This window comes from Cebidichthys violaceus, unplaced genomic scaffold (assembly GCF_023349555.1).
Source record: "Cebidichthys violaceus isolate CVI_PGR_0920_01 unplaced genomic scaffold, fCebVio1.0.p SCAF_5, whole genome shotgun sequence".
NCBI lineage: Eukaryota > Metazoa > Chordata > Actinopteri > Perciformes > Stichaeidae > Cebidichthys > Cebidichthys violaceus.
The window spans coordinates 13704491-13719331 of NW_027176705.1; the positions used below are offsets into that span (position 1 = coordinate 13704491).

At 48.2% G+C, this 14841-nt stretch overlaps 1 long non-coding RNA gene across 1 annotated transcript; it reads right to left on the reverse strand.

Annotated features, from left to right (window-relative positions):
• Window positions 1-10873: 10873 nt before the first annotated feature.
• On the reverse strand, window positions 10874-13312 carry LOC137887603 (uncharacterized). Its single transcript, XR_011105061.1, has 3 exons — window positions 11791-13312; window positions 11395-11467; window positions 10874-11144 (listed from the first exon to the last, which is right to left on the reverse strand). It is a non-coding gene; the product is annotated as an uncharacterized lncRNA (long non-coding RNA).
• Between the last annotated feature and the right edge of the window lie 1529 nt (window positions 13313-14841).

A 14841-nucleotide genomic window follows, 5' to 3' on the forward strand; every position in this document is an offset into this window, starting at 1 on the left:
TGTCTCACTCAGGCGGAGTTTCGGTCTGTCTGTTTGTGTCACTCAGACGGAGTGTCTGTCTGTTTGTCTCACTTAGACGGAGTGTTTGTCTGCCTGCCTCATTCGGATGGAGTGTCTGTCTGTCTGCGTCACTCAGACGGAGTGTCTGTCTGTTTGAGTCACTCAGACGGAGTTTCTATCTGACAGCGTCACTCAAACGGAGTGTCTGTCTGTTTGTCTCACTCAGATGGAGTGTCTGTCTGTTTGTCTCACTCAGACGGAGTGTCGGCCAGTCTGTCGGTCTCACTGCCTCACTCAGACAGAGTGTTGGTCGGTCGGTCTCACTGCCTCACCCAGGCGGAGTGTCGGCCGGTCTGTCGGTCTCACTCAGACGGAGTGTTGGCCGGTCGGTCCGACAGACACTCCGTCTGAGTGACGCAGACAGACATACACTCCGTCTGAGTGAGACAGACAGACCGACACTCCGTCTGAGTGAGACCGAACGGCCGACACTCCGTCTGAGTGAGACAGACAGACCAGCCGACACTCCGTCTGAGTGAGACCGACAGACCAGCCGACACTCCGTCTAAATGAGACCGACAGACCGACACTCCGTCTGAGTGAGACCGACAGACAAACGCTCCGTCTGAGTGACGCAGACAGACCCTCCGTCTGAGTGAGGCCGACAGACAGACACTCCGTCTGAGTGAGGCCGACAGACAGACACTCCATCTGAGTGAGGCCGACAGACAGACACTCCGTCTGAGTGAGGCCGACAGACAAACACTCCGTCTGAGTGAGACAAACAGACAGACACTCCGTCTGAGTGAGACAAACGGACAGACACTCCGTCTGAGTGACGCAGACAGACATAAACTCCGTCTGAGTGAGACAGACAGACCAACACTCCATCTGAGTGAAACAAACAGTCTGTTTGTCTCACTCAGACGGAGGTTCGGTCTGTCTGTTTGTGTCACTCAGACGGAGTATCTGTCTGTTTGTCTCACTTAGACGGAGTGTTTGTCTGTCTGCCTCACTCGGATGGAGTGTCTGTCTGTCTGCATCACTCGGACGGAGTGTGTGTCTGTCTGCGTCATTCGGACGGAGTATGTGTCTGTCTGCGTCACTCAGACGGAGTGTCTGTCTGTCTGCGTCACTCAGACGGAGTGTCTATCTGACTGCGTCACTCAGATGGAGTGTCTGTCTGTCTGCGTCACTCAAATGGAGTGTCTGTCTGTTTGTCTCACTCAGATGGAGTGTCTGTCTGTTTGTCTCACTCAGACGGAGTGTCGGTCGGTCGGTCGGTCTCACTGCCTCACCCAGGCGGAGTGTCGGCCGGTCGGTCGGTCTCACTGTCTCACTCAGGCGGAGTGTCGGCCGATCAGTCTCACTCTGAGTGAGACAGACAGACCGACACTCCGTCTGAGTGAGACCGACCGGCCGACACTCCGTCTGAGTGAGACCGACAGACCGGCCGACACTCCGTCTGAGTGAGACCGACAGACCGACACTCCGTCTGAGTGAGACCGACAGACAGACGCTCCGTCTGAGTGACGCAGACAGACCCTCCGTCTGAGTGACACAAACAGACAGACACTCCGTCTGAGTGAGGCCGACAGACAGACACTCCATCTGAGTGAGGCCGACAGACAGACACTCCGTCTGAGTGAGGCCGACAGACAAATACTCCGTCTGAGTGAGACAGACAGACAGACACTCCGTCTGAGTGAGACAAACGGACAGACACTCCGTCTGAGTGACGCAGACAGACATAAACTCCGTCTGAGTGAGACAGACAGACCAACACTCCATCTGAGTGAAACAAACAGTCTGTTTGTCTCACTCAGACGGAGGTTCGGTCTGTCTGTTTGTGTCACTCAGACGGAGTATCTGTCTGTTTGTCTCACTTAGACGGAGTGTTTGTCTGTCTGCCTCACTCGGATGGAGTGTCTGTCTGTCTGCATCACTCGGACGGAGTGTGTGTCTGTCTGCGTCATTCGGACGGAGTATGTGTCTGTCTGCGTCACTCAGACGGAGTGTCTGTCTGTCTGCGTCACTCAGACGGAGTGTCTATCTGACTGCGTCACTCAGATGGAGTGTCTGTCTGTCTGCGTCACTCAAATGGAGTGTCTGTCTGTTTGTCTCACTCAGATGGAGTGTCTGTCTGTTTGTCTCACTCAGACGGAGTGTCGGTCGGTCGGTCGGTCTCACTGCCTCACCCAGGGGGAGTGTCGGCCGGTCTGTCGGTCTCACTTAGACGGAGTGTCGGCCGGTCGGTCGGTCTCACTGTCTCACTCAGGCGGAGTGTCGGCCGATCAGTCTCACTCTGAGTGAGACAGACAGACCGACACTCCGTCTGAGTGAGACCGACCGGCCGACACTCCGTCTGAGTGAGACCGACAGACCGACACTCCGTCTGAGTGAGACCGACAGACAGACGCTCCGTCTGAGTGACGCAGACAGACCCTCCGTCTGAGTGACACAAACAGACAGACACTCTGTCTAAGTGAGGCCGACAGACAGACACTCCATCTGAGTGAGGCCGACAAACAGACACTCCATCTGAGTGAGGCCGACAGACAAACACTCCGTCTGAGTGAGACAGACAGACAGACACTCCGTCTGAGTGAGACAAACGGACAGACACTCCGTCTGAGTGACGCAGACAGACATAAACTCCGTCTGAGTGAGACAGACAGACCAACACTCCATCTGAGTGAAACAAACAGTCTGTTTGTCTCACTCAGACGGAGGTTCGGTCTGTCTGGTTGTGTCACTCAGACGGAGTATCTGTCTGTTTGTCTCACTTAGACGGAGTGTTTGTCTGTCTGCCTCACTCGGATGGAGTGTCTGTCTGTCTGCATCACTCGGACGGAGTGTGTGTCTGTCTGCGTCATTCGGACGGAGTATGTGTCTGTCTGCGTCACTCAGACGGAGTGTCTGTCTGTCTGCGTCACTCAGACGGAGTGTCTATCTGACTGCGTCACTCAGATGGAGTGTCTGTCTGTCTGCGTCACTCAAATGGAGTGTCTGTCTGTTTGTCTCACTCAGACGGAGTGCCGGTCGGTCGGTCGGTCTCACTGCCTCACCCAGGCGGAGTGTCGGCCGGTCTGTCGGTCTCACTCAGACGGAGTGTCGGCCGGTCGGTCGGTCTCACTGTCTCACTCAGGCGGAGTGTCGGCCGATCAGTCTCACTCTGAGTGAGACAGACAGACCGACACTCCGTCTGAGTGAGACCGACCGGCCGACACTCCGTCTGAGTGAGACCAAGAGACCGGCCGACACTCCGTCCGAGTGAGACCGACAGACCGACACTCCGTCTGAGTGAGACCGACAGACAGACGCTCCGTCTGAGTGACGCAGACAGACCCTCCGTCTGAGTGACACAAACAGACAGACACTCCGTCTGAGTGAGGCCGACAGACAGACACTCCATCTGAGTGAGGCCGACAGACAGACACTCCGTCTGAGTGAGGCCGACAGACAAACACTCCGTCTGAGTGAGACAAACAGACAGACACTCCGTCTGAGTGAGACAAACGGACAGACACTCCGTCTGAGTGACGCAGACAGACATAAACTCCGTCTGAGTGAGACAGACAGACCAACACTCCACCTGAGTGAAACAAACAGTCTGTTTGTCTCACTCAGACGGAGGTTCGGTCTGTCTGGTTGTGTCACTCAGACGGAGTATCTGTCTGTTTGTCTCACTTAGACGGAGTGTTTGTCTGTCTGCCTCACTCGGATGGAGTGTCTGTCTGTCTGCATCACTCGGACGGAGTGTGTGTCTGTCTGCGTCATTCGGACGGAGTATCTGTCTGTCTGCGTCACTCAGACGGAGTGTCTGTCTGTCTGCGTCACTCAGACGGAGTGTCTATCTGACTGCGTCACTCAGATGGAGTGTCTGTCTGTCTGCGTCACTCAAATGGAGTGTCTGTCTGTTTGTCTCACTCAGATGGAGTGTCTGTCTGTTTGTCTCACTCAGACGGAGTGTCGGTTGGTCGGTCGGTCTCACTGCCTCACCCAGGCGGAGTGTCGGCCGGTCTGTCGGTCTCACTCAGACGGAGGGTCGGCCGGTCGGTCGGTCTCACTGTCTCGCTCAGGCGGAGTGTCGGCCGATCAGTCTCACTCTGAGTGAGACTGACCGGCCGACACTCCGCCTGAGTGAGTCCGACCGGCCGACACTCCGTCTGATTGAGACCGACAGACCGGCCAACACTCCGTCTGAGTGAGACAGACAGACACTCCGTCACTCAGACGGAGTGTCTGTCTGTCTGCGTCACACAGATGGAGTGTCTGTCTGTCTCTCTGCGTCACTCAGACGGAGTGTTTGTCTGTCTGCGTCAGTCAGACGGAGCTGCAGAACCAGGGTCACAACAAAAATAGCGGCTCCTTGCTGGCACAGCGGCCAAAAAAGAACAAACTGCACAACACAAATGAACAATAAGATGGCACAGCGGCCAGTTAACACAAACAGCACAACACAAGTAGCACTACCGATCGACCGGCCGACACTCTGCCTGAGTGAGACAGGCAGACAGACACACCGTTTGAGTGAGACAGGCAGACAGACCGACACTCTGCCTGAGTGAGACAGACAACCAGACCGACATTCCGCCTGAGTGAGACAGACAACTAGACCGACACTCCGCCTGAGTGAGACAGACAACCAGACCGACATTCCGCCTGAGTGAGACAGACAACTAGACCGACACTCCGCCTGAGTGAGACAGACAACCAGACCGACACTCTGCCTGAGTGAGACAGCCAGACAGACAATCCGCCTTAGACAGACAACCAGACAGACACTCCGCCTGAGACAGACAACCAGACAGACACTCCGAGACAGATAACCAGACAGACACTCCGACTGAGACAGACAACCAGACAGACACTCCGACTGAGACAGACAACCAGACAGACACTCCGCCTGAGACAGACAATCAGACAGACACCCCGACTGAGACAGACAATCAGACAGACACTCCGACTGAGACAGACAACCAGACAGACACTCCGAGACAGACAACCAGACAGACACCCCCGACTGAGACAGACAACCAGACAGACACTCCGACTGAGACAGACAACCAGACAGACACTCCGCCTGAGACACACAACCAGACAGACACTCCGAGACAGATAACCAGACAGACACTCCGACTGAGACAGACAACCAGACAGACACTCCGACTGAGACAGACAACCAGACAGACACTCCGACTGAGACACACAACCAGACAGACACTCCGACTGAGACACACAACCAGACCGACACCCCGACTGAGACAGACAACCAGACAGACACCCCGACTGAGACAGACAACCAGACAGACACCACGACTGAGTCAGACAACCAGACAGACACTCCGCCTGAGACAGACAACCAGACAGACACTCCGCCGAGACAGACAACCAGACAGACACTCGACTGAGACAGAAAACCAGACCGACACTCCGACTGTGAGAGACAACCAGACAGACACTCCGACTGAGACAGACAACCAGACAGACACTCCGACTGAGACAGACAACCAGACAGACATTCGACTGAGACAGACAACCAGACAGACACTCCGCCTGAGACAGACAACCAGACAGACACCCCGACTGAGACAGACAATCAGACAGACACCCCGACTGAGACAGACACCCCGACCGAGTGAGACAGACAACCAGACCGACACTCCGACAGTGTCACAGAGACACTAACATTCGGCTAATAAAACTAGCAAAGGACATTTTTCTACATAACACCACAGTCACAACAACCCTATCTGCTCTGTGATGGCGCGGCGGCCACAAAACACAACACAAGCACAATGCATATTAAAATAAATTGCTCTTACTGTTCGTAGCTCTCCTTCTGCGTTCAGGCTGTAGCGAGGACGTCCACGGCACTTCACAATGTATGAGGTGAAGAGGATTTCAAGCCTTCAATGTTTCACTCCTGCTGCAGGACCAGGGTCACAACAAAAATATCGGCTCCTTGATGGCACGGCGGCCAAAAAAGAACAAACTGCACAACACAAATAAACAATAAGGTGGCACAGCGGCCAGTTAACACAAGCAGCACAACACAAGCAGCACTACACAAGCAGCACTACACAACCAGTCTATAGCTGGTTCAACCAGTCTGTTAAGATGAAGACCATGGCACAAATGGAAATTAAACAACTGAATTTAGCTTTATCAGCACATGAGTAGACCAAATCATGAATATGAAGTTCAAATCAACAACATGTGCACTTGAAGTGGAGTCATCAATAACTCCAGTCTCTTGTTCAGTCTATCTCAGTTCATGTCATGCTCAGTCATGTTTTTTCTCTCTCTTTTTTATGTTTGTTAAATTTTCAGTAGCAAAACTAAATGATATGCTTATTATACATATTCCAAACAAAAACACTTTAAAAACTCTACAAAAATTATTTAAATTAATCATTTATTTTTGGGGTTTTTTGGTATTTTGGTCAGACACATATTCAACGCTGAGTGCCTTGTAATATGTGTGGTATTTGTTATAAATGTACATTGGTACATAGAGGGTGATAAAAGGCTGCACAGGGAGGGACTTAGGACCCAGGGGAATGAAGGTGAAAGAAACAGGAAGAGACGGAAGAGACGCCACACAAACAGCGGTTCACTGCTGGCTGCCCGGTGTTATGATTTAAGCAATGCATCTGTTGTTGTCATAGTTACGGCAGCTGTTGCAAATTGACACATTCGGCTGAAGGTCGCCAGTTAACAGGGTCCCTGTTTAAACCATAACACCGGTTCTTGTGCTAAAAATGTCCGCTTAATAATAAATAAAAAAAAAACTGCGTTAATGCGCGATATAATAATTGTTGAAGCTAATTAATTAATGCGTTAACGCGATATTAACTTGCCCAGCACTACTAAAAAGTTAACTTCACTTATAAAGAACATGATGAAGACCATGGCACTTCAAACAATGCAAGTGAAGAGGAATCTTTAAAAACAAAGTTTAAATAATCCTCTTATGGAAATAAAACATAACTCATCTACATCAGCACAATAGTGTAACAATTTAACTAAAGTATTACAATTTCCACCCCAGCAATGGGAACATCTGAGCACCTTCAACGAATGTAAAATCTTTCAGGGGTCTACCACCCAGACTAAAAGGACCAGAGACACATCAAACATGTCGCCTCAGAGATGACACGACCAACACAAGCAGGCTTTAGCTAGTTCAAGATAAAAACATGGCACAAATGGAAAGTAACAGTACCTATAGCGTGGGAATCTAGTCAGTCTCAGTATTAATAAGCTAATGTTCGGCTAATAAAGTTAGCAAAAGACATTTTTCTACATAACACCACGGTCACAACAAACATATCGCCTCAGAGATGACACAAGCAACACAAGCAGGCTTTAGCTAGTTCAAGATAAAAACATGGCACAAATGGAAAGTAACAGTACCTATAGCGTGGGAATCCAGTCAGTCTCAGTATTAATAAGCTAATGTTCGGCTAATAAAGTTAGCAAAAGACATTTTTCTACATAACACCACGGTCACAACAAACATATCGCCTCAGAAATGACACAAGCAACACAAGCAGGCTTTAGCTAGTTCAAGATAAAAACATGGCACAAATGGAAAGTAACAGTAGCTACCTAGAGTGGGAATCCAGTCAGTCTCAGTATTAATAAGCTAATGTTCGGCTAATAAAGTTAGCAAAAGACATGTTTCTACATAACACCACGGACACAACAAACATATCGGCTTAGAGATGACACGGCGGCCACACAACACAAAGCAGCACAACACAAATAAGAAGTAGTTATATCAGCTCTTACTGTGTGTAGCTCTCCTTCTGTGTCCTCAGCTAGCTTCAAACGTCTGCAGACCAGATGAAAACCGCGGCTGAAATGAGTCCAACGAATTAGCTAGCTAGCATTAGCAGTGTTGACAAAAAAATACGAAGTTTGGTTCATAACGAAATCTCCTCAGCTGGTGTCGTCTCTGCAAGCTCCTCTCTCGAAATGAACACAAGGCAGACCTCGAGACCTCATGACTTGATCAATTTGCCAATTAAATGAAAACAAAAATTGAAAAAATGGTTGTCACCTGGCAACGAGCTCTGAGCATGCGCATTGTTGTTTTCCAAAACTACCGGGGGTACATCCCAAGTCTCTTAATTGCATCCCCGTTTCCCTCACTTGCGTCCTTTCCTTGCGTCTTAGTCCCTCCCACCAGGGATGCATGGAGGAAACCATGCGAGGAGAGAGGAACGAGGAAATACGCTTTCCTTTTCGGCCCGAGCGCCCCCACCGGTGGGGTTAACGCATTCATCCAAAAATAATAAAAGAAAATAACTGGAATTCAGACGATAAAATCCCATGGATGACAAACATTAACAGTCTCAGAGAGGATCCAGGCTCTCAAAATGATGCCAAACTGCTGCATTTGGATAGATTGAACACTATTAGTGATAAAAGAAGTGAAATATATAATTATATAGTATATAAAATTACAATGGTACAGCTGGAACAAGATTACATTTTGGTTGACCTCATCTGACCTCTCTGTACTAGATCAAGATGTACTAGATAAAGCTTCACTTTATCAAAGTAAAAATTTGTATAGAGACCCTAAACATATAGTTCTATGATCTGGGAGAGCTTGAAAGCTCGTAGCTACATGATTTCTAAAAAGAAATATCCTGAAATTGTTAGTTTTTTTCTGTCGAAAATTAGAATTTTCAATTTGTGCTGTGTGCCATCTTAATTTACTCTTAACCAGTAACATATATACTGATATTTACACATATCAACACATCTCACAAGTGTTAGGGTTATTTTAATACCAAAATTATTAAAATAGCCCTTACCGTTGCAACGCTACTCTCATTATCCTATGGGTATGCTATTTTCAAGCCGAGGGCTTAAAAATAGGGCTAGGGTCCAAGAGGTTTTAAGAGACATGAGCCGTCCTTTCCTCTGTTGCATCACATGAAGCTACGTTTGTTTCTGATGACGGAGGCCACTGATCACAGCTGATCACAGCTGAGCTGTCAATCGGCTTTAACAGCTGGAGAGACTTTTGAGAAGTTTGTGTCTGTTCACATGATCACTGTACTTAATAATAGTAACTAATACTACTAATAACTAATAAAGACACCCAGTAATCATCACTGTACCGGTGTTTTCTCTCTGTATACTGTTACATCTTTAACATACTGTGACCTGTTTATGAGCGCAGGATCGATTTGTAAGGCAGAATGCGTTTGTACGTTTTGAAATTCAGATTGTGACGTCATTATTAATTAACCCAAAATATGATTATGGTTTGTCTTGAATACTGGAATAAATGTATTAGGCTCAATGTTTCAGGTTCAATTTAAGGTATAAAACCCTCAGGAATGATCAGTCTCACGTGACTGAATGAAATGATGATAAATGATGTAAAAAGCTCTCTGACTTTAATTGTTTCCATAATAAAAGTTATTGAGGGAAATATCAGATCATGAAAAGACAAATCTTTCTAATAAATGAAGAAAGTTCTTTGTGGTCCATTGTTCAGACTACAATGAACATCTATTTAAACCAAACGGTGAATCAGAAAACATATCAAATATAAAGCTTGAGTTTAATCTGTGATCCGTCTTCACTCTGGTATGAAACTCCAGTCAGTCAGTCCGATCGGCTGCAGCGTCTAATCACATAACTGATGTGCTCGGGCTTCCACCAGACGGTCCGCGTGCTCATCGTCACCAAACCCAACGTGGCGTGAAGACGCAGACCGAGACCGAGGCGGTCCGGATCTGTACGAGACACAAACAGGAAGTGAATCACTTCTGTGAGGCTCACTCGTCTTTTATCAGAAGACAACGACGTCCTTCTGCAGCTCTTGGCATCTAGATGTTTGTTTTTTTTGCAATTTTCGCCAAAAAAAACATTTTACTTAAATGAACTCTGAGATCCTTTGTTCTTATTCTATTGTGTCTCTTGAATGCTGAGTTAACCTGTAATGCAGAGAAATATTCCTGTAACACAGCGATTCCCCATATTATTAAAAAAAGCCTTTATTGGGAAAAAGAAATGAGTTTTAGAAGAAGACTTTAGAGATCAAGATTTCATTTCTTGGTCTTTTGTTGCACTGTTGGCCGATGTTCTCCTGTTTTGTTCAAGTTGTCACTTTTAAAATGTTTTTTATTGAGAAATTAAATGTGCCTTTTGGAGAAAACATTTTTCTTATTGTCCTGTGTCTAATATGAACGGCTCCTTTATAACACCAGGAAGTAACGTCAAGAGGATTACTTTATCTAGAGGATTACTTTATCTAGAGGATTACGTTACTTTATCTAGAGGATTACTTTATCTAGGAACACAATAGAGTCTAAAAAGCTGCTTCAGGCTTTGGTCTCGTTCAGAATTCTTCTTTCATGTTGTCGACATATTACAGTCAAAGGTTTATATACACACACACACACACGTTAGGGTCGTATGTCAGACTATTATATTGTGTAAAAAATTAAATAAAGAGTTGCTGCTGACGTTATTTAATGCCTCATATGTGAGGTTTCAAAATTACACTATTTTTGTATTGCATACTTGACCTGTTTAATATTTACATATTCTTTAAAAAAAAAAAAGTTTAAAGAAACCAGAACCAGAGCGAGGTGTGATGATGCAATGTGACTCTTATCTCTTCGATTGAGAATTTAATATTTGGTGATGTACGTATATCTCAGATCCCATTTGTTCAATCATGAAAAACTAAGACTTTGGGGTAGAAAGGTTTCCATCCATCCATGTGTGTCACTCTCAATGCTTTTGTCTCAACCTTTTCGGGTTCAACAGTCCCGTCTAGACCTGTTGGTGGGGAGCTGGGCTTTTGTGCAGTTCAATCAGGAGAGACAAGTGAATATAAAATTAAAAACAAGTAGTTAACATTTATTATGACAGATGATGCGTTCATGAGTTACGCAGAACTTCTTTGACGCTTGAACACGACGAGGAGATTTGTGATCCAGTTGCGATCGTCCCGAGCGGCAACAATATAAATCCCTCTCCGTGGAGTCCAGACACTGGTGGTGATGGTGGCTGATGAGGATGATGAGGTTGATGAAGCTGATGAATCTGCGAAGACTGGGCGGAGATGGGGAGGTGGAGGATTCCGTAACAGCAGCGTGAACGTACTGAAGGTAGAGAGACAATCGTATTTAAAGACAGACAGCGGCAAGATGATATGCTAATGATGTCCTTGTGCCATTGGCTAGAGACCAGTTGATCTAGACAGCCGATATCATGATTGACAGCCCCAAACAATAACAACAAGGAAATAATGTGTGCATGCATGCATGCATGCATGAGGAGTGACGGCAGATGTATGGTAAATAAGCTATGGGCTTAGGCATGCATGAGTATAGTCTTCTTGTCTGAACTTACGCTAGAGCTTCATTTGTTGGAAGGTTTGGCTGATCTCTCTGGCCTGACTGCTGCTGCTGCTCCAGCTCTCCCCCTACAGGACACAACACATAAGACATATAATCTACGTTTTGATACACAACAGACTGAATATATACAGTATACAATATACTTCTTTTTGACACAATTAAGCGTTGCCAAACTCAAACTTTCCAAGACCTTTAAAATGTTTCCTTCATTCAAATAATTCCCTGCAGCTCCTACGAGGAAAACAAACTCGTTCCAGTGAAGCTAACCCACATGAAGCCGGACATAAATATGCAGCAGGATAGACGAGAGGAAAAGTAAGCATCACACAGGAAATCATCCAGTGCGAACAAACAACCGCGCAACACGTCGGCCAAGCTCGCGACTCACCTGGCTGCAGGGGTTCTGGCTGGATTTGTCCGCTTAGCTCCTCTCTTGGCCACGCTGGTCTCAGAGGACCCCTTCACTCCTGCTGGTTGGGCGATGGACTGCTTGGCAGCTCTCTGATTTTCAACCTCCGGTCGGTCCTGCCACCACCTCTGTTCTGAGCAAACAGGAAAAAGGGGCTTTAATGTGGACGAGCAGGTCGTTTCCAAAAGGCCATCATAACTGTTACCGTAGACAGAGACAGTGAGCACACTATGCAGACAGCTATGGCTTCCTTTGACCCGTCTGAATTTGGGTTGTCGTCATATTGAGCCAGCTGTGCCAGACCCCAAGAGACACAGGGCGTGGCCGTCCCGCGGCGTGGTCACCACCGCTAGCTGGCAAGCCTGTAAAAGAGACATTACACATACAGGAACATTACTTTTAACCCATCCAGGTGGCCGTGCTCCGACTTGTTTCCCAGTGTTCCACAATCTTTCCAATGTGTTGGAGTGTGGACCAGAGTATCTATCCCCTTACAAAATCAAAAAACAAACAAACAAAACTAATAAAAGAAAAAAAAAAGAGCTCTATCATTTCGGTCACCTAAATTCTTTTACTCAATCCTGTTTCTTTCAAGTATTGTAGTACATTTCCTGCCCCCAAGGTTAATGCATCTTCTAGATTTAGTTCCTCAACTTCTGCTTTGCTGAATAAAATGGCTATCTTGTGCTGACTTTCTAAAGCTTGTTTTGCTAAATTATCTGCTCTTACATTTTCTTTTACCCCTCTGTGTGCTGGTACCCACATAAACGATACAAACAAACCCATATTCTTAAGTCGGAACAGTGTTTCGTATATTTTATTAATTAAATCCTGCCTGCTATGGGATGTGAATGATTCTAATGAGGATAATGCTGAACTGGAATCTGAAAAGACAATTACCTTTTTTATCCGAACCTCCTCTACCCACTGCAGTGCTGTTAAAATGGCCAACGTCTCAACTGTATAAAGAGACAAATCATCTGATGTTATCTTTTTGACTTCAAATTGCAAGGTTGGTATGGAGACCGACCGACCGACCGGCCGACACTCCGTCTGGGTGAGACAGACAACCAGACCGACAGTCCGCATCAGTGAGACAGACAACCAGACCGACATTCCGCCTGAGTGAGACAGACAACCAGACCGACACTCCGCCTGAGTGAGACAAACAGACAAACACTCCGCCTGTGTGAGACAGTGAGACCGACCGACACTCCGCCTGAGTGAGGCAGTGAGACCGACCGAACGGCCAACACTCCGCCTGGGAGAGACAGTGAGACCAACCGACACTCCGCCTAAGTGAGGCATTGAGACCGACCGACACTCTGCCTAAGTGAGGCAGTGAGACCGACAGACCAGCCGACACTTCGTCTGAGTGAGACAAACAGACAGACACTCCGTCTGAGTGAGACAAAAGGACAGACACTCCGTCTGAGTGACGCAGACAGACATACACTGCGTCTGAGTGAGACAGACAGTCTGTTTGTCTCACTCAGGCGGAGTTTCGGTCTGTCTGTTTGTGTCACTCAGACGGAGTGTCTGTCTGTTTGTCTCACTTAGACGGAGTGTTTGTCTGCCTGCCTCATTCGGATGGAGTGTCTGTCTGTCTGCGTCACTCAGACGGAGTGTCTGTCTGTTTGAGTCACTCAGACGGAGTTTCTATCTGACAGCGTCACTCAAACGGAGTGTCTGTCTGTTTGTCTCACTCAGATGGAGTGTCTGTCTGTTTGTCTCACTCAGACGGAGTGTCGGCCAGTCCGTCGGTCTCACTGCCTCACTCAGACAGAATGTTGGTCGGTCGGTCTCACTGCCTCACCCAGGCGGAGTGTCGGCCGGTCTGTCGGTCTCACTCAGACGGAGTGTTGGCCGGTCGGTCCGACAGACACTCCGTCTGAGTGACGCAGACAGACATACACTCCGTCTGAGTGAGACAGACAGACCGACACTCCGTCTGAGTGAGACCGAACGGCCGACACTCCGTCTGAGTGAGACAGACAGACCAGCCGACACTCCGTCTGAGTGAGACCGACAGACCAGCCGACACTCCGTCTAAATGAGACCGACAGACCGACACTCCGTCTGAGTGAGACCGACAGACAAACGCTCCGTCTGAGTGACGCAGACAGACCCTCCGTCTGAGTGAGGCCGACAGACAGACACTCCGTCTGAGTGAGGCCGACAGACAGACACTCCATCTGAGTGAGGCCGACAGACAGACACTCCGTCTGAGTGAGGCCGACAGACAAACACTCCGTCTGAGTGAGACAAACAGACAGACACTCCGTCTGAGTGAGACAAACGGACAGACACTCCGTCTGAGTGACGCAGACAGACATAAACTCCGTCTGAGTGAGACAGACAGACCAACACTCCATCTGAGTGAAACAAACAGTCTGTTTGTCTCACTCAGACGGAGGTTCGGTCTGTCTGTTTGTGTCACTCAGACGGAGTATCTGTCTGTTTGTCTCACTTAGACGGAGTGTTTGTCTGTCTGCCTCACTCGGATGGAGTGTCTGTCTGTCTGCATCACTCGGACGGAGTGTGTGTCTGTCTGCGTCATTCGGACGGAGTATGTGTCTGTCTGCGTCACTCAGACGGAGTGTCTGTCTGTCTGCGTCACTCAGACGGAGTGTCTATCTGACTGCGTCACTCAGATGGAGTGTCTGTCTGTCTGCGTCACTCAAATGGAGTGTCTGTCTGTTTGTCTCACTCAGATGGAGTGTCTGTCTGTTTGTCTCACTCAGACGGAGTGTCGGTCGGTCGGTCGGTCTCACTGCTTCACCCAGGCGGAGTGTCGGCCGGTCGGTCGGTCTCACTGTCTCACTCAGGCGGAGTGTCGGCCGATCAGTCTCACTCTGAGTGAGACAGACAGACCGACACTCCGTCTGAGTGAGACCGACCGGCCCACACTCCGTCTGAGTGAGACCGACAGACCGGCTGACACTCCGTCTGAGTGAGACCGACAGACCGACACTCCGTCTGAGTGAGACCGACAGACAGACGCTCCGTCTGAGTGACGCAGACAGACCC